Genomic DNA, 26,632 nt, shown 5'->3' with positions numbered 1-26,632 from the left:
ACAAAACAAATCCACACTGTAACTTAATTCTTCTGCATTCTATAATTCCATGTATCCTTTGAAGTGGGAGTAGAGACACTCAGGCCAGGGAGCCAACGTTCCATCATGCTCCAAAAGTGAGCCTGAGACTATTTTGTAATGTTTGTATGTGTTAATATTTTAAGGTGCAAATCGCCTTAGATGTCTTTGCAGAAAGGCAATATAAAAAAATTAATAAATAAGCAATGTTAACATTAACATGCATACATACCATTAAAATATAGCAGAAGCAGATGAAAATGTTTGTTAAATCATAGCACCATTAAATTATCCGAAAAAGAAAACCATTTAAAATAACAATTAAAAAGTCTTTGTGGGTGCCCTAAGTAAAGGTAAAGGGTAAAGGGACCCCTGACCATTAGGTCCAGTCGTGGACGACTCTGGGGTTGCAGCGCTCATCTCGCTTTACTGGCCAAGGGAGCCGGCGACATTATGCAGAAAATAATGGGTACAAACTGCCTCTACACATGTCTGAGTGTTTGTGTGAACCACTTGTTGATTTGTGCAGCTCAGCTACTGTATGCACTGTAAACATGGCTAAACAAACTGTACACTCATTGGACATTACTTGTGAATAACATATGAGTGTATGGTTCAAGTAGAACAGAGATTCCGACTCTGGAGGAACTTTCTGACAGTAAACGCTTTTCAACAGTGGAACAGATTCCCACCAGAGGTGCTGGTGGACTCTCCTTCCTTAGAGGGTTTTAAATGGAGTTTGTATGGCCATCTGTCATGTTCAGATTCCTGTATTGCAGGAGTTTGGACTAGATGATCCTCAGGATCCCTTCCAACTCTACTATTCTGAGAGAAGGGGCTTGGATGTCAATAGATGTAGGCAGTGCTTCAGGTAGCCCATTCCTAAACTCCACAGCTTGATAAAAAAGGTAAAGGACCCCTGGCAGTTAAGTTCAGTTGCGAACGACTCTGGGGTTGCGGCACTCATCTCGCTTTACTGGCTGAGGGAGCTGATGTTTGTCTAGGTCATGTGGCCAACATGACTAAGCTGCTTCTGGCGAAACCAGAGCAGTGCACAGAAACGCCATTTACCTTCCCGCTGGAGTGGTACCTATTTATTTACTTGCACTTTGACATGCTTTCGAACTGCTAGGTTGGCAGGAGCTGGGACCGAGCAACGGGAGTTCACCCCGTCACGGGGATTCAAACCACCGACCTTCCAATTGGCAAGCCCAAGGCTCAGAGTTTTACACCAAAGCGCCACCCATGTCCTGATCACAGCTTGATACCAGCATCTTAAAAGGAAAACAAATAGGCAGCCAGGTAAGTGTTGTGAAATTTTAGTTGCTACATTCTGCATTTTGCACTCTTCAGACCATCTTTAAGGGCAGCTTCATGTAGAGGACATTTAAGCAATCTGAATTAGTTGCCTAGCACTATTGTAACAGGTGTAGAAGAATGAACGAATTTTAAAAGTTCATGTGAGTGAACCTAAATCTTTTTAGCTTCTTCACGGCATATTTAGCAGAGATGAATGTTCCAACCATGAAGCCTTCTTTTTGCAGAAATGCAGCATCTTTTGGTACAAGGCAGGGGGACAGGGAAGGGGGGGCACAACAACTAGATAGCACTTCGTTCTCTAAAGTGATTTTCCTTCATGGCTTTCTGGGTCAAACCCTCTCTTTGTGAAAGTACTATTTTTAGGTAATAATGATTTCCACTCAGGATGACACCAACCCTGAATCTGGTTGCAATATGCTTGCGATAAAAGAAAGAAAATGACTATCTTTCTATCTATCTATCTATATATATATATATCAGAAGCCGCCAAAGATCCCAATCCCAAAATATTACAAAGGATTCATATGTATATGCATATACGGAAATGGGAAATGAACCAAATATTTAGCCATCCGTTTGCCAGGTTTTACATAGATAATGCTTTCCATTTAAAGTAAATTATCTGAAGAAGGGTACCACAGTTTCAATTCCCTCTGTGGTATTGGATATTAGGAGGCGCAGAAATAGAGCTCATAAAATATTTCCATTAATAAGCTCTCCTTTCTGTATCCTTCACCTTTCTGTTATCCTTCACCGGAACACTCAGTTCATGGATGTGTGTGTGTGTGTGTGTGTGTGTATGTGTGATTTAAATAGACTAACAGGAATCAAAAGCTATACAACACAGATGCTACTCCAGCGATCTGAATCAGGGCAGTTTTTAACTTCATTAAATTGCTGTCATATGGTGTCTGCTGACATGCCTCAGACTTTGGAGAGTTTTACCCATCAGGTATTCTCTAAGATTGTTAACAAGAACAGCAACTCTCATTAGGGGTTCCCCAAAAGCAGCTAATTAAGGGACAAAGGTTGCTCAGATTGTGACAATTACACCTGTAGGTCTCTGTAGAAATACCAAAATCGCACACAAGCGTATGTTTGGTTGCTTAGAACAAGAAATAAAGACCCAGTCCATTAAAAAAAAACGAGAGGCAGAAAGCTGTCAACCATTTGAAAAGCTTTAGGAAAATGATCATCCAATTAGTGGCTATGATCAAATCAGGCATGAACTCTCTCTGGATGGCTCCATAATTTTCCTTCTTGCATGGTGTAATTTCATATAGCTCAAATGAACTCATGAGAGGTAATTCAGTTCCAAACAGTTTTCTCATCACTGCTAATTATACTAATACATTGAAATGCCTCCTACAAAATGCATGAGCCCTTTAAGCCACCTCATTAATGTGATATAATTTTTGCTAGAATATATATATCAAACCTATTATCACCACAGGTTTTCTTTATAATTTTTTTTCCAAGATGTCTATCAAAATCCCTGAAAAAGTAGACTTCTTGGATTTGGCTTTCTCATAATTGTCCTTTTCTTTGAACTGCACTTGTCTACTGTTGCATTAAAAGAAGAAGAAGAAGAAGAATGCCAGTGCTATTACAAGTATTGGAAAAGGTATCCCTTATACCCGTTGGTTCCCCCTCCCTGAACACTTGATTCCTCAATTTCCCCCCAGTTGTAGCTGATTCTTTAAATGGCAAATGGTGCATGCAGTAATGTGCAAAAATGAGTTATACAAACTGAAAGCAGGGGTGTAAAAAGAAGCATCATCTGAGACTAAAATAAAGACAGATTTTATGGTATTTATGTCAGTTAATTTAACTGCTGGTAGGGGCCTTTGTTGAAACATGAGTTAGTTCCAGTGTTTAACCTTGCAGCATTAATTTATGCTTTATGGCATGAGTACTTCATCACTCCCTCCTTGGAAAAGACAGTTATCTCATTAGCTGGAATTTAATGAAATGCAAGGATACACTTCTTAATTTCAAAGATTACTATAACACAAATCAGGTGTAAATCTCAGGCTGACTGTTCTCTCCCTTTGTCTGTTTTTTTTTTTTAAATACAGCCAAAGAGGTTCATTTTGCAATGATTTCACAAAAAGTTCCTTTGGTGAGATATATGTCACAGCTGCTATCGGAAAGGCAGGTCTCATCTGTAAAAGTTGGTTTAACTTCCCAGTGATACTAATGACAATTAGGAGTTCCATAAAAATATAATAATACGAGGAATGCATGATTACTGCCATGAACAGTGAAGGTTACGAATGAATTGTTGATTTCAAGGCGCCCGGAGGGGGGCAGGATCACATTCTAATAATTTGTTTCAAATTCTTTATGTTTGCAAATTCCACAATTCCAAGGGATAAACATATAAATCTTTGGGCTGTTTGACTAGCATATTGTTGTGCCTGGTGCTGAAAAAGTTAGCTTTGTGTTATCAAATGTTGCAGGGGGAACCTCAGGTCCAGTGGCCAAAAGTGCTCTCCACGAGTCTGCCCACACCACAGACCTTCCCCAGCCACAACCTTCTCCAGGTCAACCCTCTTTGACCTTGCATCCCACCCTTTTCCAGGGTTTTTGTCTGCCTAGAATGTATCCTTAAACTCTGCCTCTTACTTGCATGGAGAATAGAGAAGGGTGCATGGATATGTGTAGAAACTAGCCTGTGGTGCAAAGGAAATATTTGCATTGGTTCATCCACCCAGTTTTGCCTCTGGCCCCCACCGACACATTTCTGTGGCTCCCAGAAAGTCGCCTAGATTGGAACATGACCCTCAGGCTGAAAATGGTTGGTCAGCCTGGAGTAGGGACTGGACCGCTTGGCCTCAGTGAGGCAGTCACCTCTGGCAGCAGGCTGGGGGCAGGTGGGAGGGATAGCAGATCCAGACCCCCAAAGGAGCACACTGCTCACCGCCTCCAGCACTTATCACCCATGGCTGATGCTTGGGAAGAGCAGGGCTGTCACTGCCTACTGCTCTCCAGCCTCCTTTCTCTATCCTCTGCAGTCTTCAGCATGCGGGGACTTCTCTGGGTCACCTCCTGTTGCTTCAGGTGGTGGTGCAGGTGATAGTGATGGGGGACGCATGCCATTTTCTGTTTTGCCTTAAGAGGCCAAATGTCTTGGCTTGGACAGGACAAAGGGGAACAATAACCACAGAACTATCTTTGGGCCTTCCTCCTGTGATGGGATATTTATCATGGCTGGAGAAATACTTTGGGAATCCCCTAATTTGACACCGCTTTCACACAAATGATATGGTTTACATCTCTTAGCAAGAGTGTGACTTCCACAGACTATTTCGTAGTTCTCTTTTGAAGATCATTTTGATTGCTGAAAAGTGCCATTTTACCATTTCTTTCTTTCATCCACAGCTGCCTGCTTTTTTGGTGGAGATTCATAAGACCAAGGTGGATATGTGATGCCACAGAAAATGGGGATTTTGCAGCTCATTACCCTATTCATACAGAGAATATGAATCAGTTTATCGGTACTGAGAAACTGGGTAGTGATTTTCCCACCTCTGTTCATGTAGTTTAAGGCAAGAGGGAAATCCACTAGTATACACAGAGCTCCCCTACCAGACCACACCTGGATCTATGAAGCAACTAGTATTGTATTAAAAACCAGGTAAAATACAGGGTGGGGTTCCATATATTAAATAAACAGCCTTGAAATCACTAGTTATAAAACAATAAAGCATACCATCAAACCAATTAAAGGCTGCTAAAAGCACCAACAAAATTGCTTAAACAATCATAAACTTTAAAAAAACCCTGTAGCAATAAGTACAATCTGCCTACAGGTCCATAGCTGAATCTCTGCCAGCATCTGCTGCAGTTTGAGTTGGTTTTGTTGGTTTTCTTATTTTCATTTTTTAAATTCTATAGTCAGCATGGTCAGTGGTCAAGGAGGATGGGCGCTGGAATCCAACAACACCTGGAGGACCACAGGTTACCCATCTCTGATCTAGTCCACTTGTAACTGCCTTATACTGGTCCACATAGCCCAATATTATCTACTGTGACCAGTAATGGTACTATCTTCAGTTTTTCCAGGCATAATTCATAATGCTGCTATCAAACTTTAGAACCGTAAATAGCCTGGGATACTTGAAGGCCTGCCTGTTCCAATAGGCCCATGCCTGAGGACTTAGAAATCAGAGTTTCTTCTGCATCTGATTTGGGACAGATGGTTAGACAAGAAAGTGGTTTCAGTGGTTGCCCACAGGCTCCTGAACTCTCTTCTCTGGAAGGTCCATCTGTCCTCCTTTTCCATGCTTTTGGCCTTCTGAGGAAAGACAAAGACCCTTTATTTAAGAGGACTTTGGGCTGTCATGAAAATGTATACATCCATCCTATGGTAGCAATGGTGGGTGGGACTCCATAGTGGGGCTACACTACTTCCTGAACTCTGCCAGCTTGCTAAACTCTGCCAAAGCTTCTCTCTGTTTTTTTGTCCCCTTTTTCCATGTATGTGGCCCCTGAGAAGAAATTAATGCAAGCTCCAGGGCCTGTTTTGGGGCATGTTGGGGCAATGAAGCGTCCCACCCCCACCCCCGCCAGAGTGCCCAGAGTGCCCAATTTCTCCTGCTGGTAGGACACTGGTGGCAGTATGCCTGCCCATGTCCTTTCTGCAGGGGTACATGGAGTGCCCCCCAACCAGGGGCCTCCTTCTCTGCCAGCTTCCAGATGCCCTTCAGCCATCCAAACCCTGGCTGTAGGATTGCTCCCCTAATGGTCTGTCATTGATATTTATTTCATTGCTGCTGCTTAATTGTTGTTTTAAATTATTATGTACTCACCATAGTGCTTTTAATTATTTTCAATGTATTAGTGTAATTCTAGAACAAATTGTGATTTTGATTGGTTTTGATTTTGCTAGCAGTATTGGTTATCATAGTATCATTCATATCTATATCTATATCTATGCAAGATAAAAATACTTGAAAATAAACAAACAATCAAATTAATTATTTATAGTAATCATGCACCCATCACTGATGAGAAAAGATGAAAAGTGTGCTGCAGAATACAAGCAACTGATGTTGTCTATTATGGTATGCAGAAAGCAGCTTCTGAAAAGTATAGAATGTTGAAAAATATTTACGTTATTTTATACACCAAAAGCTAACACCAGTCAAATTAGTTTTTCAGAAATTAAGCATCAGTTTTGCTGTTTCGTAGAAGCACTGAAGGCAGAAAGCTACAAGGGTAAAAAAAATAAAAATACCCACAGATGATTCTCATGGATATGATTCAGAACATTAATACCTTAATTTGCATAAAATGAGTTACATATTGCTGCGGTAATTTAATTTGTTTGACCAGGAGTTTGCAATTGTGAAAAAGAGATTCAGAAAGGCCAGTGAATGAGTCTTGCATATTTTCTCCAAATGGTTGATTTCAGTTAATGTGAAATCACAGATTTAATTATAAGGCACTACCAAATTACAGTGGTGCAGATTTTGGAAGGCGAGAATTATAACAAACGGCTGCTGTGGAAAAACAATGGCACCCTTATGCTCGGCAGGGCTTTTGAAGGAGACCCACGCTGAGAGTTTAATCTTCATTGTCATCCTCCGAGTGGGGAGGAATTTCCACAGATGGAAATCAGGGAAATATTAAATCGAGGAATGAAATAAATAATGGGGATATGCTTATTGGGGGATGGGGGAAGCAAACAGCTAGCAAAATATAATATGGGCACGTAAAGGAAAAGAAGAGACATTATCCAGCCCAAGTAGCCAGTTTATGCCACAATCCTATACACACTGACCTGCAAGTAAAAACCATTGAACTCAACACAAATTACTTCTGAGTAGCCATGAACTCGATTATGCTGTTAAAGCCCCACCAATTTCTGTGTGAGCACATTTCAGCAAAGGCATCTGGGAAGAAGTGAGATTATCAGATCTAGAGAGTCAGTGTGGCATAGTAGTTAGAGTGTTGGGCTACGACCTGGGAGACCAGGGTTCAAATGTACAGTCAGCCATGAAGCTCACTGGGTGACCTTGGGCCAGTCCCTGCCTGTCAGCCTAACCTACCTTACAGGGTTGTTGTGAGGATAAAATGAGGGGGATAAATATGTATACACCCCTTGAGTTCCTTGGAAGAAATAGACAGAATAAATAGATTAAAAAATAGAACGAAAAAGCCACATTCCCAATGTGGCCAACAAAATCTAGATGGTTTGGGAGGTCCTGAACAAAATACCCTTGCTAGGCTGACTTCCTTTTTGCTACTCCATTTGCTTTCCCGTTTCCTTTGGGCGTAACCTTCCCAGAGGCTGGTGCCTCTTCTCCCCCCGCCCCCGCCAGAAGGGACAACCGAACAGGAAGTGGCAGCAATGAAAAGAAGCAGCAGGGTGAGAGGACTTAGTAAAGGGGTGGCAAACCCATGACTAATGGCCTTATCCAATCTGCCGAACTCTTTATAATAATAATATAATAATTTATTATTTATACCCCGCCCATCTGGCTGGGTTTCCCCAGCCACTCTGGGCGGCTTCCAACAGAATATTAGAATACAATAATTTATTAAACAAGGGACGCGGGTGGCGCTGTGGGTAAAACCTCAGTGCCTAGGACTTGCCGATCACATGGTCGGCGGTTCGAATCCCCGCGGCGGGGTGAGCTCCCGTCTTTTGGTCCCAGCTCCTGCCCACCTAGCAGTTCAAAAGCACACTTAAGTGCAAGTAGATAAATAGGTACCGCTTTATAGCGGGAAGGTAAACGGCGTTTCCGTGTGCTGCGCTGGTGCTGGCTCGCCAGAGCAGCTTTGTCACGCTGGCCACGTGACCCGGAAGTGTCTTCGGACAGCGCTGGCCCCCGGCCTCTTAAGTGAGATGAGCGCACAACCCTAGAGTCGGACACGACTGGCCCGTACGGGCAGGGGTACCTTTACCTTTTTTTTTATCTATTAAACATTAAAAGCTTCCCTAAACAGGGCTGCCTTCAGATGTCTTCTAAAAGTCTGGTAGTTGTTTTTCTCTCTGACATCTGGTGGGAGGGATTTCCACAGGGCGCCCTCTGCCTGGGTCCCTGTAACTTGGCTTCTCGCAGTGAAGGAACCACCAGAAGGCCCTCGGAGCTGGATCTCAGCGTCCGGGCAGAATGATGGGGGTGGAGACTCTCCTTCAGGTATACTGGACCAAGGCTGTTTAGGGCTTTAAAGGTCATCACCAGCACTTTGAATTGTGCTTGGAAACGTACTGGGAGCAAGTGTAGGTCTTTCAAGACCTGCTCCCCAACAGTTGGGCCTCTGTGCCATCTTCCTTTTTAAAAATAAAATAAAGTATCCAGGTATTGCCCTGTCCTCACAATGTTAAGCCCCAGCATGATGATGGAGATCTGATCTCCCTCTCCAGCCGTACATCAGGCTGTTCCGATGAGCAGAGGAAGGGGGCAATATTAAAGTGTAGGTATCTACACTGGTCGCCTGACACGTCTCTGTCTGTTTATGTACACAGAGATTACTCTCTCTCTCCCTCTCTCTCTGCTCCTCCCAAGGTAAGGCTTTAGGAGAATGTGAAAAGGGCTCCCATTCTTTGGCTGTTGTTTTAGCTACATTTATCGTTCCTGCCCTCATGCAAGTTCCTTGAATGTGTGTGTACAGTTGCCTGCATATACCTATGAATGTATGCATGCCTGTATGTCCCTCTTGTTGAGTGCACGTGTATGTCCTATATGCATGGTGGTGGCATGTGTGTGCACAAGTGTAATTTGGCCACTGCCAATTTTGCATGATTTCCAGGGGGACGGGCAGCGTCAACTGTTGATGCAGCTGCTGGGCTGAAAAAGGCCAACAGCCCCTGCTTTTATGGGTGACCACTTACATGGCACTTAAAAGAGTGGAAATGCATCATCAAAAAAGAGGACAAATGAAGTCAGAGATTTGCATAAAATATGCACATCCTATTGTTTAGGTACAGATGCAAGTTTTGAAATCATGATTCTACTTTAAATAGAATACAATACAACACCTGTGTGTCTGCTCAGTCTGCTCCAGATGCTGTCAGGGACAGCCTAGCCCATTTTGCCACCTGAGGAGAAAGAGGAAGGTGCCACGCCCTGCCGCTGCAGCCTCCCTTATTTGGGTTGTGTGGCAGCACCCAAGGGGGCTCCCTCAACATGCCTCAAGGGAGGACAGTCCCTCCTAACTGTTGATGGGCAGCTCCAAAGCCCCAGCTGTTCTCTCTTGATATGGTCCTTTATTTTAGACTAGACTTGGGACTCAGGTACGTTAGTCAAAAAATGGTGTTTTGAATGCGTTATAAGCATGCAACACCAGATGGCGCTAGAGAGCAAAACAAAATTCTATGCAATTTTCCATAGTGTTTTTTTCTTTTGTTATAATGATTTAATTTCTGGCTTATTTATAGCGTTGCCCCCCCCCCCGTGTTTAGATCCACCCTTGGAATAGGCAATCCTTCTACCTGAGGATGGTCCTCTAAAGTAGGATATCCTATTCACAGTAGGCCTCTTGCTCAGGTGTGGGCCTCCACAGGGGCCCCAAATGTGTTGCCCCCCCCATGCTATTGTTGCCACATAAAACATTTACATTATGAAGCAAAGGAAGGTGCAGAAGATACTAAACAAAAGGGTAGCTGGTTGCATCACATTGCTTTTGATCCTGACTAGGCTTCTACAAATGGAAGGGCTCCTTCTGTTCACAGACTGTTCAGCAGAGAATCTCATGCTGCTCCAGTCCTCCAGAGCAGCTGTTTGTTGGGCACAAAGTATATCAGAGGAAAAACGACTCATCAAGTGGATGTTCCCACCAATGGCAGCAAATATTTCACAACACAGCTTTATTGATAGTAAGGAGTTCACGTGAAAGAACTGCTGCACTTATAGGTACAAAACAGCTGGCCTTGCAGTCACAACAATTAACAAGCATTTCATCAAGTGAATAAGGGGATATATGATTGCAGCTTTTATAAGACTTTATGAATGCTTACCTGGGAGTAACTTTCACTGAATAGTGTGGTACTTGTTTCTACGGAAGCACGCATAAGTTTGCTCTGTTAAATAAGTTTCCATCCCAGCTTTGGCCTTGTTTAGAATTATCCTAGTTTTTGTTAGTTTCTCAGTTTTTTTTTTCCTTAGAAAGAAACTTTTTAATGCTTTCTTTGAAATATATGAACCTTTTAATGTGTGAATAACTTATTCAGCTCCTAAATTTAAATGCCTTGTGGGCGTAATTTTTCTATTTTAGTTTAATTCTATAGCTGCCTTCACTTTGTCTGAAATATATTATTCATTGTCTCCAAATTATAACTGGGCTGATGTGTTAGCATATAAGTTCTTCAATGCATTTCAATGTTTTAACCATTTATATGGCAACAGCAAGTAGTACACTGTTTTCACAAAGATGTCAGCAGAAGGGCGGGAGGCAGAACACTTTTAGTAGTATTAACAAATCTTCTAAACCAATCTTCCCCAACCTGGTGCCCTCCAGATGTTTTGGACCACAGCTCACATCAGCACCAGCCAGCCAGCCTGGCTCTGTTGTAGTGCAAAACATCTGGAATCCACCAAGTTGGGGAGAGAGTTTTAAATAGATTACATGACAAAGAAGCTGCTGGTTTTCTAGCAAGTTTGGATACCTGTAGAAATTTGGATACCTGCAGATTTCAAAAAGTAATTATATTTTGAACTGCTTTTTTTAAAAGCATAAGTATCAATTTAAATCATTTATGCCCTGGCCTGATCCTGAGCCCCAGCTTTCAGTAATCTATCTTTCAATGCTTATGTTGGCAAGGAGGGCATTGGTTCTTCTGCAAAGCAAGAGTTTGTAAGCCCAGCTATGACTTCCATGCTGCAGCTAGAAGTCTCTCTCCCTCAAATCCAACAACACTCACAGAGACCAACATTCCATCACATATGGGTTTTGTGATGTTCTGTGTTGGAATGAAGGCCTGCCTTATGAGGCAAATATCAGGTTGTGACCGGTGCAGAAATATTCTGACTTCTTCTTTAGTAATTAGTGTGAGTGTGCCACGAGTGTACCAACTTTCTTCTTCTTGGGTGGCCTTTAAAAGCCTTAACCATTTGGAGGACGTTTCCTCCCCCAATTTGAAAGAAGCTTATAAACAACCCTCGGTTATTCTAAAAGGCTATGCAAAAATTTCACCCGATTGCTTGGGCATGCCTTAACTAATTGGGACCGTGCTAATTGTACCCATTTTGTTAGCAACATCAAGGTGTTACTATTAGCATACAAAGTCCTTAACAACTTGGGACCAGTTTAACTATGATTACGATTACGATTACGATATCTTTATTGTCATTGTCCCTTGCGGAACAATGAAATTGAAAAACTACATAAAACTACATAAAAACTACATAAAACTACATAAAAACTACATAAAACTACATAAAAACTACATAAAACGTTCAAAAACCCCTAAGAACTCTAAAACCCTATTTTAAAATACACTATACTACAGAGACCCCTTATGCTGCATTTAGAACCAGAATTGCATTAGCGTAAAAACTGTTTCTCAGGCGGCTAGTCCTGGCCTTTATAACCCTACACCTTCTTCCAGAAAGCAGAAGCTGAAAGAGATCATTTCCAGGGTGCGTACTATCATGTGCTATCTCTGACGCTTTCTTATGGCACCTGGCAGCATAGAATTGATCTAAGGTGGGAAGAGTGCACCCACCTATGAGATTGATTTACTCCATGTGTGCCCACTCGATTGCTTCGATCAGCGGAATTGGCACTGCTACAGGTACCACATAATGCCCATTCTGCATTTCTAAGAACTCATTTAGTGAGGCACTGCCTGCACTTTGGAAATCCCTGCCTATTGAGATCACACATGCATTGCTACCTCTCTTTCCTCTGCTCAGGTAAGCCGGAGGCATGGTCACCACTCCATAAATAACACATTGCATCCAGGCAAAAGCACTTCAGGAGAGCGTGGAGCAAGGCTGTGAGGCTGTGGCCTGGGATGCTCCCAAGGGCCTCAGGTTCCTGGCCAGTGTCTTTGCTCTCTCGTGGTGCACAAGTTGAGGCTGGAAACACAACTTCCTGTTTCCTTGGTTTTGGAGCACGAGGGAATGAGCAGAAGACATTGCTCGTTCTTAAACCAAAGGGAATTTGAACCTAGCATTTCCATTTGTTTCTCTTTATAAAGGAAATGGACTGAATCACAGTCCCCACACCAACCTTCACCAAAGTACTTGTGCTTTGATGATGATGATGATGATGATGATGATAAATTTTATTTATACCCTGCCTTTCCCAGCCAAGGCCGGGCTCAGGGCAGCTAACACCAGGTATAAAAACAATTGATTAAAATACAACTTCAAAACAGGATTAAAATACAACATTAAAATGCAGCCTCATTTCAGTAGAAACTCAAATCTGACACTTTCCTATTCAGAACAAGTTATTCCCATATTTTGTTTCCTTTGGACCCCTGATGTAGGTCTATAACTCTCATCATTCATGTCCCTTGGCAGAGCTGGCTGAAGATGGTAGGAATTGTAGTCCACCAGCATCTGGAGATCGAGGGTTAATGAATACTTGGCTTGCATTTAACTACTCATCTGGTCACCAGGCAAGGGCACGGAATCCCAACCAGGCGAGCGAGGAAGATGGTAAGGGAGGGACGTATCACTTGGCTTTCATGCTTGCCATGGAGGAAGGCAAGTCCTTTTCTCCATGGCCACTGGGAAAACACAGTTGATAGGTAAGAGGAAGAGAGACCAGTCCCTCTACCAGTACATTCAGTAGATGTCTTTAAAAAGCAACCAAGCCACAGTCCGTTAATATAACCCACTAAGATAATAGAAGTCTGTTAATAGGCTAGGAAAAATATTCTATTAAAAGTCTAGTAAAATAATCAGGCTAGTCTAAGCAGGACTTGGCACAAAGATGGTAAAAAGCCGTATTGGATTTTAAGGAAAGAGTTGGCAAATTAATCCTAAATCTTTAGGTGATTTCATCTGTTAGATTTTTAGGATGGTTTCCTAATTTTGACTTAATAACTATTAGCCTTTTCAGTTTGACAGTGTGAACTGGCCCCAAGAGCTTAATATATATATGCAGTATGTTGCAAATAACATGAGAATATCAAATAAAACTATGTGCATTTACATGATGCCAGTAATTATTTCTTTTGTTTTCTGTTTTCTAAAAGGTAGAAGGATTGGGACCACAGTAAATTGCTATGCATTTTTACCATAGTACACAGTGTGGTTTATAATCGGTACCAATGTTTAATGTCCTGTAATGTCTTTTCTACATGCCACATTATATTTGATGTTTTTGATGCTAGCGTGCCCCATTGTCGTATTGAAGATCCACAAAAGCTACTGGTTTGATAACCCAGCAGCCAGACGAAGATCTGCTCTGCATAGCTAACAGGCCCAGGTTCTGTTGAATAATTGTCTGATTTGGCAGTAAGTTAAGCAGAGTGAACAACTGTGCAAATGGTCTTTTGGGTCATTATGTTATTGTGCATCATCTACAACCTATTAATACATTTTGAGCTTGTGTGCATGTCTTGTTAAATTTATTTGTTTTTAACAAATCGCTCCTGAAACCAAGCACACTTTATCAAAGCCACTTTGTAAATCTAGCATTATTTATCATAAGGAATTTTATTTATTGAATTTTATTTGCCATCAAGAGAGACAGACACAAATATAATGTTTAAAAAGATGTCTATTGATGTGAGAAAAATGCAAGCCGTGTGGTAGAAGCTTACTGAGTGGGAGAAATGTAAATGCTCCCTGCATTTTATCTCACATGACAGAATGCATTATGGTCAAAACAGTGTCTTCCTGAAGACACAGGTTTCAAAAATCTGCATAATATACACTTTTATGTATGCTGCTTATGCAGAATGCAAGTCTTTAGTTAAATGCCCAACAGTCTCATTTAGAGGCCCTTTCACTGGTAACATCACCTTGCCCATGTGTAAACAAGATGTATATGGGCACCAGAGCCCATAAACTCATTACAATTAACTGTGGCACAATATAACACCTCCTTATAAATCCCTGAATGCAAAAAAATGATGTGATATAGTGGTGTGGTATATATGAATGTGAAAGCTTGCTATTCCCATCAAACAATTAGTTGCCTTTGACACAGAACCTCCTTTTCCCACCAATTAGTGCAAACTGCAGGGTGCATTTCTAGAATTCTACAAGCTAACAGTCAGTGGCATAATGAAGAATTTAGGACTCTTCAATAACTTCCGAAGCATGGTTTGGTTTGTCTCAATTTATACAGAGCCTGTTTAGTTTGCAAAATGCATTTTGTCTCTTTGTTCTCCATTTGTACGGTTTTAATTCAAACATTTATTTAAAATATATGCCTGTGGCAGCTGATGTCTATTCTTTTTCATCTGTTCTACATTCTTATGATTTCTTAATTTTCCTCCCCAGTATTTAAAAAAGACAGAGCCCAACAGATACTGTCCAGACATTTTCCACTCATGGGTTTTGGAAGTGATGGTGAGCAGAGGACGTTTTAGGGTCACGCGACCCGTTCAGTCGTACCAGGCGCAGAGCCTCAGAGATGCCACAAGGGGCAGCACAGCTATGATAGAGAATGGAAGGTGAGAGGCAGAGAGTACTGAATTTTGGTATCCCTCAGGGCGCTGCTGAAATTTAAGACTCCAAGATCAGCCAGTGTGGTAAGGGAAGTAAACAGAGTACAAAGGAGAGTTACAACTGAGGCCCTATCTGCACTGTGCATTTAAAGCAGCATCATGTCACTTTCAACAATCATGGCTCCCTCCCACCAAATCCTGGGAACGATTTGTTAAGGGCGCTGGGAGTTGTTAGGAGACCCCTGTCCCACACAGAGCTACAGCTCTCAGAGTTCCCTGGGAAGAGGGATTGACTTTTGTGAAGGCACTTTCAAGTTCTGTAGCTCTGTGAGGTAAATAGGGGTCTCCGGGTGGCGCTGTGGGTTAAACCACAGAGCCTAGGACTTGCCGATCAGAAGGTCGGTGGTTCGAATCCCCGCGCCACAACCCCAGAGTTGGCCACGACTGGACCTAATGGTCAGGGGTCCCTTTACCCTTTACCTTTAACAGTCTCAGAACTCTTAACAAACTACAATCCCCAGGATTCTTTGAGGGAAAGTCATGACTGTTTAAAGTGGCATAATACTGCTTTAAATATATAGTACACTTATTTTTGTGTATGTATCCCTAGACTTGTAGCAACGCATCACAACAAAGTCATGATGCCAAACCACCACTGCGCTCATGTTGTGTTGGCCAGTGTTGAGGTCAGTTTACATCAGAAAAGGGCAATGAAAAACTTAATAAGCAAAAACATCCCCCCCCCCATAAATGTTTCCTCTTACCTAATTAGTAGCATCAAAACTCGGAAAGGACTAAATATTAACTTGAAAAATTTAAGATGTGGTGCCTCCTTATGTTGTATGGCCAATGGTCAAGGATGATGGGTTGTAGCCCAACAACTTCCAGGAAAATTAGGCTCCTTTGAGCATTCTGCTAAATCTTGGAATCCATCCCTGAGAGGTTTCTTTCTTTGAATGTTGGACTGCATGAATGGTCTTCTGCTCACCCATCCCTAGGCTGAAGTCATTGACTAATATTTCTGACTCCCCCCCCCCGCCTTATCCAAAGACATAGAATCATAGAACTGTAGACCCTCAAGGATCATCTGGCCCAACCTTCTGCAATGCAGGGATCTCAACCAAAACATCCATCACAGATGACCATCCAAACACTGCTTAAAAACCTCCAGTTCACAACTTCCCAAGGGAGCCCATTCCCTGGTCGAACAGCTCTTACTGTCAGAAAGTTCTTCCTATTTATTTGTTTGTTTCATAACCATATTACCTCCCGGTCCCTAGCCAACGAAAGTGAACTGATATTAAAGAAGACTTAGGAAAAAAACGAGGGTAGATTATTGACTGCAGCTACTGAAAACTCTTTCTAAATGTGCTAATAGCGGCACATAGTAAATATAGCGTGCAGGATTAGTACAACCCAGGCTTTCCTCTTGATGGCTTTGGGATGGTTTGATCACCCTGTTCTTTGCAGCAGTGAGCAATGGGTTTGAGTTGTGCATGCAGCTTTGTATGCCGCAGCAATGGGCAGCTACAAAGGACAATCCAGCAAGCATCATTGCTTCTACAGGATCATCCTCATAAATCAATCCAAGCCTTTCCCATAATCATGGAAAGCAGTGGGGGTGGGAATCCAAAGTTTTGCAAAACTGTTAATTGATTTTATCTATTTATTTTAAAAGCTGCACCTAGCAGTCAGACAAAGCAATGTAGGAGACCCCTTAGAGCAGGCAGAGTAAACCTATGGCCCTCTAAATGTTATTGGATTAAAACTCCCATCATCCCTGACCAATGTCCATGCTAGTTGGGTCTGATGGAGTGCACAGGTTTCCCATCCATGCTCTAGAAAGTGAGCATGAGACCGTAGCAACTTGGTCCGCCAGGCTGCTCATTTCTGGGCTGAGGTCAGTCTGAACTGGTAAATTTTTGAAGAGTGTGGGATTACTTTGAGAAGTATAGAACTGACTCTACGCCCCCTAGAGGACCTACAAATTGTTTCAGCAACAAGTGGAGTTTAAAATTTGAGAACTTTGTTTGTGAGTTTCAAAGTCTGGGAATGACCTTGACTAAAAGACTTTGTTATGGCAGATGGTAAAGAGAAAGGGGAGTTACAAGAAACAACCTTGAGATCTGGCAGACAATACAAAATTGACACTTACATGCAAAGAAGGGCTTCTGTAACAGGAGCCTCTGGAACTATAGTGGCTGCAAAGCCAAAAGCGAAAGCAATGTCTACAGAAGAATCATTTGCCAAGGTATTGGAGAAGATAAATGACTCTTTGGAGGAACTAAAAAAGCAAGGTGCGGAGACTAAATTGCAAGTTGCTGAAACTAAAGTACAAGTTGCTGAAACAAATAAAAAAATTGAAGAAATCTCTGGGAAAATTGACCTAAATACTAAAAGTATAACTGACCTAGGGAATAAAGTGAACTCAAATGCAGAAGCAATTGGGAAATTATTGGAAGATTCATCTATAACACGAAAGATAGCCGAGGAAGCTAAGGAAATTGCAACTGCTGCGGAGGAAAAATTTCCACCAGTTTACAAGAAATTGGATGAATATGAACTGGCACTCTCTATGCAGGATATGCAACGCAAGGAGAGGAACCTGAGGATCAGACTTGTGCCGGAAAAGGAAGGAGAGAACTTGGTGGATGATTTGACAAAAGAATTTTCTGATTTTTGGAAGCAGGAGCTGAAGAAAGAAGATTTTAAGATAGAAAGTGCATTTAGATTGGGAATAAGACAGAAGAGAAATCGACCCAGAGATTGTCTTATTACCTTAAGATCAAAGGAGGAGCGAGATAAAATATTGAACCTGCACTACCAAACAGCCCTTCGAATTGAAGACTTTTTTATTGAGATCTTTAAAGACATCCCTAAGAGTATCTTGGACGCAAGAGGACATTATAAAGACCTGGTGACACTGCTGAAGAAGAACTACATACCATTCAGGTGGGAATTTCCCCAAGGCTTGTCTTTTAAATATAAGGGAAAGAAGAGAAGAATAAAGACTGTAAGTGATAAAGACAAGTTCTTGGGAGAACACGAAGAAGACCTACAGAAAGAGACATTTCCAGGACAAGGGCATCCATCACTGGACACGAACACGGTACCACCGACAGACGAGGAACAAAAACAGGGAGCTGTAGGAGGAAGGAGTAAATAATCCCATCATGGCTCTGCAACTTCTAACCTGGAATTGTAATGGCTTAAATATTCCCAGGAAGAGAAAAAATATATTTCATGCCTTAAAGAAAGACCAATTGGACTTGATTTGCCTACAAGAGACCCACGTGACAAGAGCACACAGAAAATTATTAATAAATAAAAGATTGGGACAGGAATTTATATCTTCAGACAGAGTAAAAAAGAGAGGAGTGGTGATCTATGCAAAAGAAAAATTGCAACCGAAACAAATTTTTAAAGATGATCAAGGAAGATATTTGGCAATTGAAATTCAATCCCAAGGAGAGAAGTATTTGATAGTGGGAATCTATGCACCAAACGAAGGGAAAGCTGAATTTTTTAAGAAGTTGCATGAAATTTTGATGGACCATATGGATTACAACTTAATTTTGATGGGAGATATGAATGGAGTGGTTTCAACAAATATGGACAAGGCACAAAGACAGGTAATAACAAAAGATGGAAGACTACCAAAGACTTTTTTTGAAATGACTGACAATATGGACTTGATTGACATTTGGAGAACAAAACACCCATTAGAAAGAGAGGGAACCTTCTTTTCTGAAGCCAAAATGACATGGACAAGGATTGACCAAATCTGGGTGACTAGCAGTATGGCTCCGAATATAAAAAAAGTAGAAATCTGCCCAAAAACTTTCTCCGACCATAATGCTGTAAAGATGGTGATGAGGCAAACAACAACTGGTTCCTTCAGATGGAGAATGAATGACACCTTATTTAGAGACGAGGAGATCTGTAAGAAGGCCCAAAAAACCTTGAAAGACTATTTTGAAATCAACTTAAGGTCTGAAGTAGAAAAAAGAATAGTATGGGACGCAAGCAAAGCCGTGATGAGAGGGTTTTTGATTCAGCAAAATACTTTAAAGAAGAGAAAGCAAAATGAGAAAAAGGAGAGAATTTTGGAAAAGATAAAAGAAGGGGAAAAACAATTAAGATCGAAGCCAAAATCCCAAGAGATTCTAAGAGAAATCAAATTTCATCAAACACAATATATGGAATTGATGAATCAAGAATTAGAGTGGAGAATTAAACAAATGAGACAAAAGACTTTTGAATCTGCTGATAAATGTGGCAAGTTACTGGCTTGGCAAATAAAGAAGAGACAAAAACTCAACACGGTAACAAATATAGAAGTGGAAGGAAAAAACATAAGCAACCCAGCGGAAATTAGGAACTGTTTTCAGAACTACTTTAGACAACTTTACACACAAGGGCCGCAAAAAGAAATGGACATACAACAGTTCCTCGAGGAAAATGGGCTGAAAAAGGTTTCGCATGAAAGTAAGATAATATTGAACCAGGAGATATCAGCACAAGAAATAGAAGATGCCATTCAAGGCATGACGCTGGGCAAATCCCCTGGACCGGATGGACTGACTTCCAAATACTACAAAGTTTTGAAGGAAGGGTTGATACAACCTTTGAAGGAAGTCTGCAATGAGATTATGGAGGGGAAAAGGGCACCCGATACGTGGAGAGAGGCTTACATTACACTTATACCAAAGACAGAGACTGAAAAGACCCAACTTAAAAACTACCGACCCATCTCGTTATTGAATGTGGATTACAAAATCTTTGCTGATATTTTGGCAAAAAGACTGAAGAGAGTTTTGATGGAGGAGATTCACGGGGACCAAGCGGGCTTTCTCCCAAAAAGGCACTTGTTGAACAATGTAAGGAATATAATTGACATTTTGGAAAAGCTGGAAGTGAACATAAACACTAAAGCTGTTTTGATATTTGTGGATGCCGAGAAAGCCTTTGACAACATTTCTTGGAGTTTTATGTTGAAGAACCTCCGGGGGATGGGGGTAGGCCAAGGGTTTGAAAATGGTATAGGTGCAATATACTCTGAACAGAAAGCCAAACTAATTGTAAATAATGTGGTTACAGAAGAGTTCAAGATTGAAAAAGGGACACGTCAGGGGTGCCCTATCTCCCCATTACTTTTTATATCGGTCCTGGAGGTTTTGCTTAATATGATTAGGAGGGACCAGTTGGTTAAAGGGATTCAGGTCGGAGCTAAACAATATAAACTGAGAGCATTTGCAGATGACTTAGTACTTACATTGCAAGAGCCAGAAGCTAGCACGAAAAGAGTTTTGGAAATAATTCAAGAGTTTGGTCAAATGGCAGGATTTAAATTGAATAAGTCTAAGACAAAGGTTTTGGAGAAAAATTTGACACAGATAGAAAAGGAAAGGTTCCAGAATGAGACAGGGTTGACTGTGGTTAAAAAAGTGAAATATTTGGGTATAAATATGACAGCTAAAAATGTGAATTTGTTTAAAGATAATTATGAAAAAACTTGGAGAGAAGTGAAAAAAGATTTGGAGATTTGGTCCAACTTGAAGCTTTCCTTGTTAGGCCGTATTGCAGCTATAAAGATGAATGTATTGCCAAGAATGTTGTTTTTGTTCCAAGCATTGCAAATAATTGATAAAATGGATTGTTTCAAGAGGTGGCAAAAAGACATATCTAAATTTGTCTGGCAGGGCAAAAAGCCCAGAATTAAATTTAAGATACTAACGGATTCAAAGGAAAGAGGGGGGTTTGCCCTGCCAGACTTTAAACTTTACTATGAAGCGGCAGCTTTCTGCTGGCTGAAAGAATGGCTACTTCTTGAAAACACAGACATTTTGGATTTGGAAGGTTTTAATAACATTTTTGGGTGGCATGCATATTTGTGGTATGACAAGGTTAAAGCACATAAAAGTTTTAAAAATCATATTGTCAGAAAAGCACTACTAAATGTCTGGGACAGATATAAAGACTTGCTGGAAAATAAAACTCCAAGGTGGCTGTCGCCAATGGAAGCTAAGGCAGTTAAAAAGTTAAATATGGAGTCCAAGTGGCCAAGATACTGGGAAATTTTGGAAAAGGAAGGGGACAAATTGAGATTGCAGAGTTTTGAGAAATTAAAAGGGAAGGTGAGAGATTGGTTCCACTACCATCAAATTAATGAAGCGTTTAAACTGGACAGTAAAATTGGCTTCCAGGTGGAAAAATCAAAATTGGAGACAGAACTGTTAGAACCCAGTACTAAGAATTTGTCCAAAATGTACAATTTGCTGTTGAAATGGAATACACAAGATGAAACGGTTAAATCGGTCATGATTAAATGGGCTCAGGACATTGGTCATAATATTTTGTTTGCTGACTGGGAAAAGTTGTGGACCACCGGGATAAAATTTACGGCATGCAATGCCTTAAGAGAAAACATTATGAAAATGATATATAGGTGGTACATAACCCCAGTCAAGCTTGCAAAGATTTACCATGTGCCTGACAATAAATGTTGGAAATGTAAAGAAACCGAAGGTACATTTTTTCATCTTTGGTGGACCTGCCCGAAGATTAAGGCATTCTGGGAAATGATCTATAATGAACTTAAAAAGGTATTTAAATATACTTTCCCCAAGAAACCAGAGGCCTTTCTCTTGGGTATTGTCGGCCAAGGGGTGTTAAAGACGGATATAACTTTCTTTATGTATGCTACAACAGCAGCTAGAATACTCATTGCGAAGTACTGGAAGACGCAAGAACTACCCACACTGGAAGAATGGCAGATGAAGGTGATAGACTATATGGGCTTGGCAGAAATGACGAGCAGAATCCGAAACCAGGGAAGAGAAGCAGCGCAAGAAGAATGGAAAAAATTCAAGGACTATTTAAAGAAATATTACAAAGTTAATGAAAGTTAGAATGATGTTGGACTGGAAAGTAAATGGTTACTATTAGTAATGGTTAAGACAAGGAAAATAAGGAAGAATAGTCTAAATTTAAATTAAAATAAGGGAAGATTTGCTGAACAATCGATAAGAATTTGGAATACAGAAAGGGGAAGCATGAGGAAGTCGGGGAAGATAGGATATGAAATTAGGATATGAAATGATACATGTTTTTTGTTTTGTTTTTGTTTTTGTATGTTTATGTTTGTTGTATGGTGTTTATATGGAAAAATAAAAATATTTAAAAAAAAAAAAATGAACTGGTAAATCACACTTTTCCTTAACACTTGATTGCATTACTAAAAACTGCATTTGCACTCGGGTACAAATAGCTATTTTGGGATGACTTCAGCATATGCAGCAACAGCAGCTTCAGACTGCATTACGATCCCAAAACAGTTTCCCTGGGGTGATAAAATAAAACTGTGGCTCAGAAATCTGTGTGAATGACCAATGAACTTCTAAAATTAAAAACAATAAATCAGATCGCAAAGACTGCAGGCGTGTGCTATCACCAGGTCTTCCCTCAACGTCCAATTATCCTTTTTCTTGCTTAACAACAAGCCACGAGTTGGGTACACTTCAGCTTATTTACATCAATGAACAAACATGACTGTTCTGTGTTGGATCATGGCCCCTCTGTTTCACTATTGAACATTGAATATTCTTGTGTTTTCTTTGCTCATGATAGTCTCACGCTATGGCAGTACAGATCATTCTACATTAACATTGCCCTATAGCAATTATTTTTAATGACTGGTCATTTAAAACAGGTTTTGTGTTCATTGCATAAACACAATATCTAATCAATTGGCACAGTGACATTGCATGAAAATGCTACATATGTTCACCCACAAGATATTCAATTCATCCACAGCATTTTCAAAAACAATGGGTCGGGGAGACAATTTAGACCAAACACACACATGCAAGTGCCTATTCTTTCCTTTATTATACAATCAGAGGCAATTGAGATTTTAGAAATAAGAGAATTGCAATTCTTTGAACGCTTGTACATTAGGAATATTGTGATTGGATTATGAATGATAAGGTAAGTTTGTGTGTGTGTGTGTGTGTGTGTGTGTGTGTAAGTGCATGTGTGTGAAGACAAAGGCCCAAGGCAATTTATGTTCGGGTTTTGCAGTGGTTTTGCTGCAAGCATGCAGAACTAACTGGGTTTAGATTAAGGGAGTCTAATTAGTGTCATGTCAAACTGGCAGTGATCATAAGACAAGAGAGGGGTCATTCTTGTCATCTTCTTGGTCTTTTGCCCTTAAATATAGAGCTGCATAAAGCACAATCTCCATCTTGTTAATGGAAGCAGAATATGTATAATCTGCACACGAAATGAAAAGAAAATGTGTAAGGAAATTTCTTTTTCCCATTTCCTCGTCAGAAGCTGTGAATTTTAGTGAGAATTAAAGTAAGGCTAATTCTGCAGTCATCTTCTGACCTGTCAGGTTAGCTGTCACCCTCACGTCTCTCAGTGCAGGTCTTTAGCTTCTTCTTGCTGAGTGCAGCCTTTGCCAACTGACAGAAAAATACAGACCATGACAAGAAAAAAAGAACATAATGTCCTTTTCACCCATCACTACTCAAAATTGCTCAATCTTTACTGACATATTATTATACATTGTTTCTCTGGGAGGGGGAAAAAGAAGAAGAAGCATTTGCTTTCTTTTCTATAAGAAGTGTGAAACTTTCAGGAGACAAGCAACCATTCCTCAAAAAATATTAAAGCCTGTAATTATTTTAAATTGTCTATTAATATGCAATATGCTGCCCTTTAATAGGAATAAGTTGCAGCCTATCTGAAGTTATTATGATGGCGCCCACTAGTGTCATGTTGGCTAAGGGGGTCTATTGGCAATTCCATTATTTCCCAAGTGGCCATGATGGGGTGCACTGCAGGAGACTTTTTATTTTTAAAGGAATAAAACACAGCTAAATCTCTGCTGTACCATTATGGCAATTTTTTTTATATATAAAAAAAAACTTTCAGAAGCACTATATCAAGCCGTCAGAGGAGAGTTTATTTAGAAATGTTTATCTTTCCTTTTTAAAAAATATTAAAAAACCCCACAAATCTATTGTCTTTTTACCTCCAAATCGTGTCCCAAATTAAGAAGCCTGTTTACGCTACACTTCATTGGAAAGATCATGTTATTAATTAATTAATCTTTTAAAAATATATTCAGCGTGGCAGAACAGGCCTCTCTTCATTTTTGTAACTGTGACAAGCGGTTTTGAAAAGGGTGTGTGGCCTCGTTTCCTATTGATCAAAAAATATTAATGCGTCACATGAATTGATCAGAAGGAATCCAGCAGCTTTCACGAGCGCTCTGAGCTCTAATATAAACACGAATGTCTGTGCGAATTCAGGGGCTGTGCTATTCAGTTTGGCATCAGGGGATATTCCGTGTATACATGGCAATGCAGCTTTGGATTACTGAGAAAGTTACTAGGTATGTCTCACTGGGACTTGCTGCTGAGTAAACACTATCGGGTTGGGCTGCCAAGCTGCAAGCCTAGGCACACTTAATTGAGCCTAAATCCCATTGAATTGAGTGTGGTTTCCATCCAGGTAAACATGCATGCAGTATGCGCCCTAACCCAGGAGCCTAGAGGTGTTTAAAAGTGTGAAAATTACCACCCATGAATAAAAGGACAATTTAAATATAAATTACTAAAATACTTCGTTGCATTAAAAGTATCAGTTACCTGCTTCATTCCAGCAAGCCAGCCCAAACAAGAAGAGGTTACTAATTGGAATGTGAAGGTTTCTCAGAGAATATCACAGGTCCACGGAATGTAAGGGACTACCTATTTTCAGAGTATGTTGCATTGTCTAAAGCACAATGTCCCTTAAGTCCTCGATGTCACTTCAGTCTTAGGTGTATATTTCTTTTTTATATATAAACACACACACACACACACACACACACACAGGCGATGTAATAGGAGAATCTAAGCTACTTACATTACACTAAAACAGAAAGATTTTTTAAAAATTGCTTCTCGTAATACCCTGCAGTACAAATCCAAGTAACAAAATGCATTATTTTCTTCCCTCCCACTTCTAAAATTCCCTGGAATTTCCCCCCCTTAGCAGGGCTCGTGCTACTACATCACATGACATTGCTTTGAAAAATCTTTCCTGTCTCAGATGTGGACCTTAATGCATTATGCAAAACCCAGGGATTTAGATTTTTGACACTGCATATACTCAAAATATATTCTAAAGGGAGACATTATATGCTAACTTGTGGAATCTTAAAGCAGCTGCTTGGTTAATATAATATGATGAAAAATATTTATGTAGTTTGTTTTCTTTTCTGTCAAGCCTAGTATCTTATGAAATTTTTTCAAATGGCCAGTAGCTGAAGTAGTGACTTTAGTTTGACTTAATATTATGCCACATTGACAGATGAAAACTCCTTCTAAAAATGTCATTTGAGTGCTCTACTAATTTGCATTTCGCTCGAAAGCTTTTAGTGCTTTGCACATTCACATTATAAACATTTGGGTGAACATTAATACCCCAGCTAAACAAAAATGCTATTCACTTCAACCATTTCTTCCACTACATAAAAACTATAAATGATTCTTCTACAAAAAGAAAAAAAAAATGAATGCAACCCGAAAATCAATTATAGTAACTATTTAGAAATGTAAAGGAAAGGCAGTAAAAATGTGACAAAAAATCTTTAATTGTAGGGAAATTGTGCATCTTTTTTTCCAACATGTGAATAAAATGCATTTCCTTCTTTAACAATCACAGTTACAATAGATCTATGCATCTCACAGGAAAAAATTGACAATTTGATTATGACTTGTACTTTTTGCCGGGGCCATGAAAGTGGTTTATGTTTGAAATGTATCAGCTGGAAGGTACTTATTACTCATAAATGCTGTGCTATTTCACTTTCTGCAAAGTGAGCTGTTAACAGATACAATTTGAGCAGAATAGCCAGAGGAGGCCTTTTGATATGCAGAAGAGCTGACCCTCGTGCTGAGCCTTTAATTGGGTTTTTAATTTTCCAGGCCATCTGACAATATCAAACATGATCCCAGTGCTTGAAATGTTGATTGGAGGCTAAGCAGGATCTACTCCAACATGGCATTAAGAAGAAAAAGAGGAAAGAACCCAGGCAGAGAGGAAGACATGGAGAGACTTTAAAGAAGAATCTAGCTTTTCATGTTTGCTGTTTGGGAGCATCCGTCTTCAGCCGTTTGAATATTTCTTTTGGCAATATTTGCACTAATGCTCACCATCAGCTTTTCTGACAGTATCTGTTAAAAAGAACCAAAACAACATTTTGCGAAAACAAAAAGCAAACATACCCGAATAACTCTAAATCTGCAAATTTACATATATAAAAAACAACATCCTGGAAACGTTGGTAGCAGAAATAAAATAAATGAATTGCTGTTTTTAACATCATCACTTTGGCTGTTATTTCATATGTTATTGCAGATTCTGTAATGTTGTTTAAATAGTACATTGTTAAACCACAGTATGATTATACATTGCAATGTGTTTTCCTGTCTTGCTGCTGTGAAACGGATTGAAGATCCATCATGTTTCGGTTATGCAATCTTTCAGCAAAACTGTGAAGCAAAGAATCAAATCTCTGTTCTCATTTAATTAGGGTCACACATCTTAAGTTGTAGACTTAAGAGATCTGTACATCCCTTCTGCACAAAGCTTGAGGAATGGTTTGTTAGGACACCATAAAATGCCAAACAGATTTCCATAAGAAATCCACAT

At 40.3% G+C, this 26,632-nt stretch overlaps 1 long non-coding RNA gene across 2 annotated transcripts; it reads left to right on the top strand.

The window, feature by feature from the left end:
• Positions 1-7,690: 7,690 nt before the first annotated feature.
• On the top strand, positions 7,691-26,261 carry LOC310746523. 2 transcript variants are annotated; one of them, XR_014540735.1, is made up of 4 exons: positions 7,691-7,714; positions 8,819-8,858; positions 14,757-14,929; positions 25,906-26,261. It is a non-coding gene; the product is annotated as an uncharacterized lncRNA (long non-coding RNA). The 2 variants fall into 2 exon arrangements; XR_014540736.1 differs by lacking the exons at positions 7,691-7,714; positions 8,819-8,858 and adding an exon at positions 7,900-8,243.
• Positions 26,262-26,632: the final 371 nt, after the last annotated feature.

This window comes from Podarcis filfolensis, assembly GCF_964270895.1.
Source record: "Podarcis filfolensis genome assembly, chromosome: 1".
In the NCBI taxonomy this organism is placed as follows: domain Eukaryota; kingdom Metazoa; phylum Chordata; class Lepidosauria; order Squamata; family Lacertidae; genus Podarcis; species Podarcis filfolensis.
The sequence above is the reverse complement of the archived record's forward strand: the minus strand, read 5'-3'. Positions and strand labels throughout refer to the sequence as shown.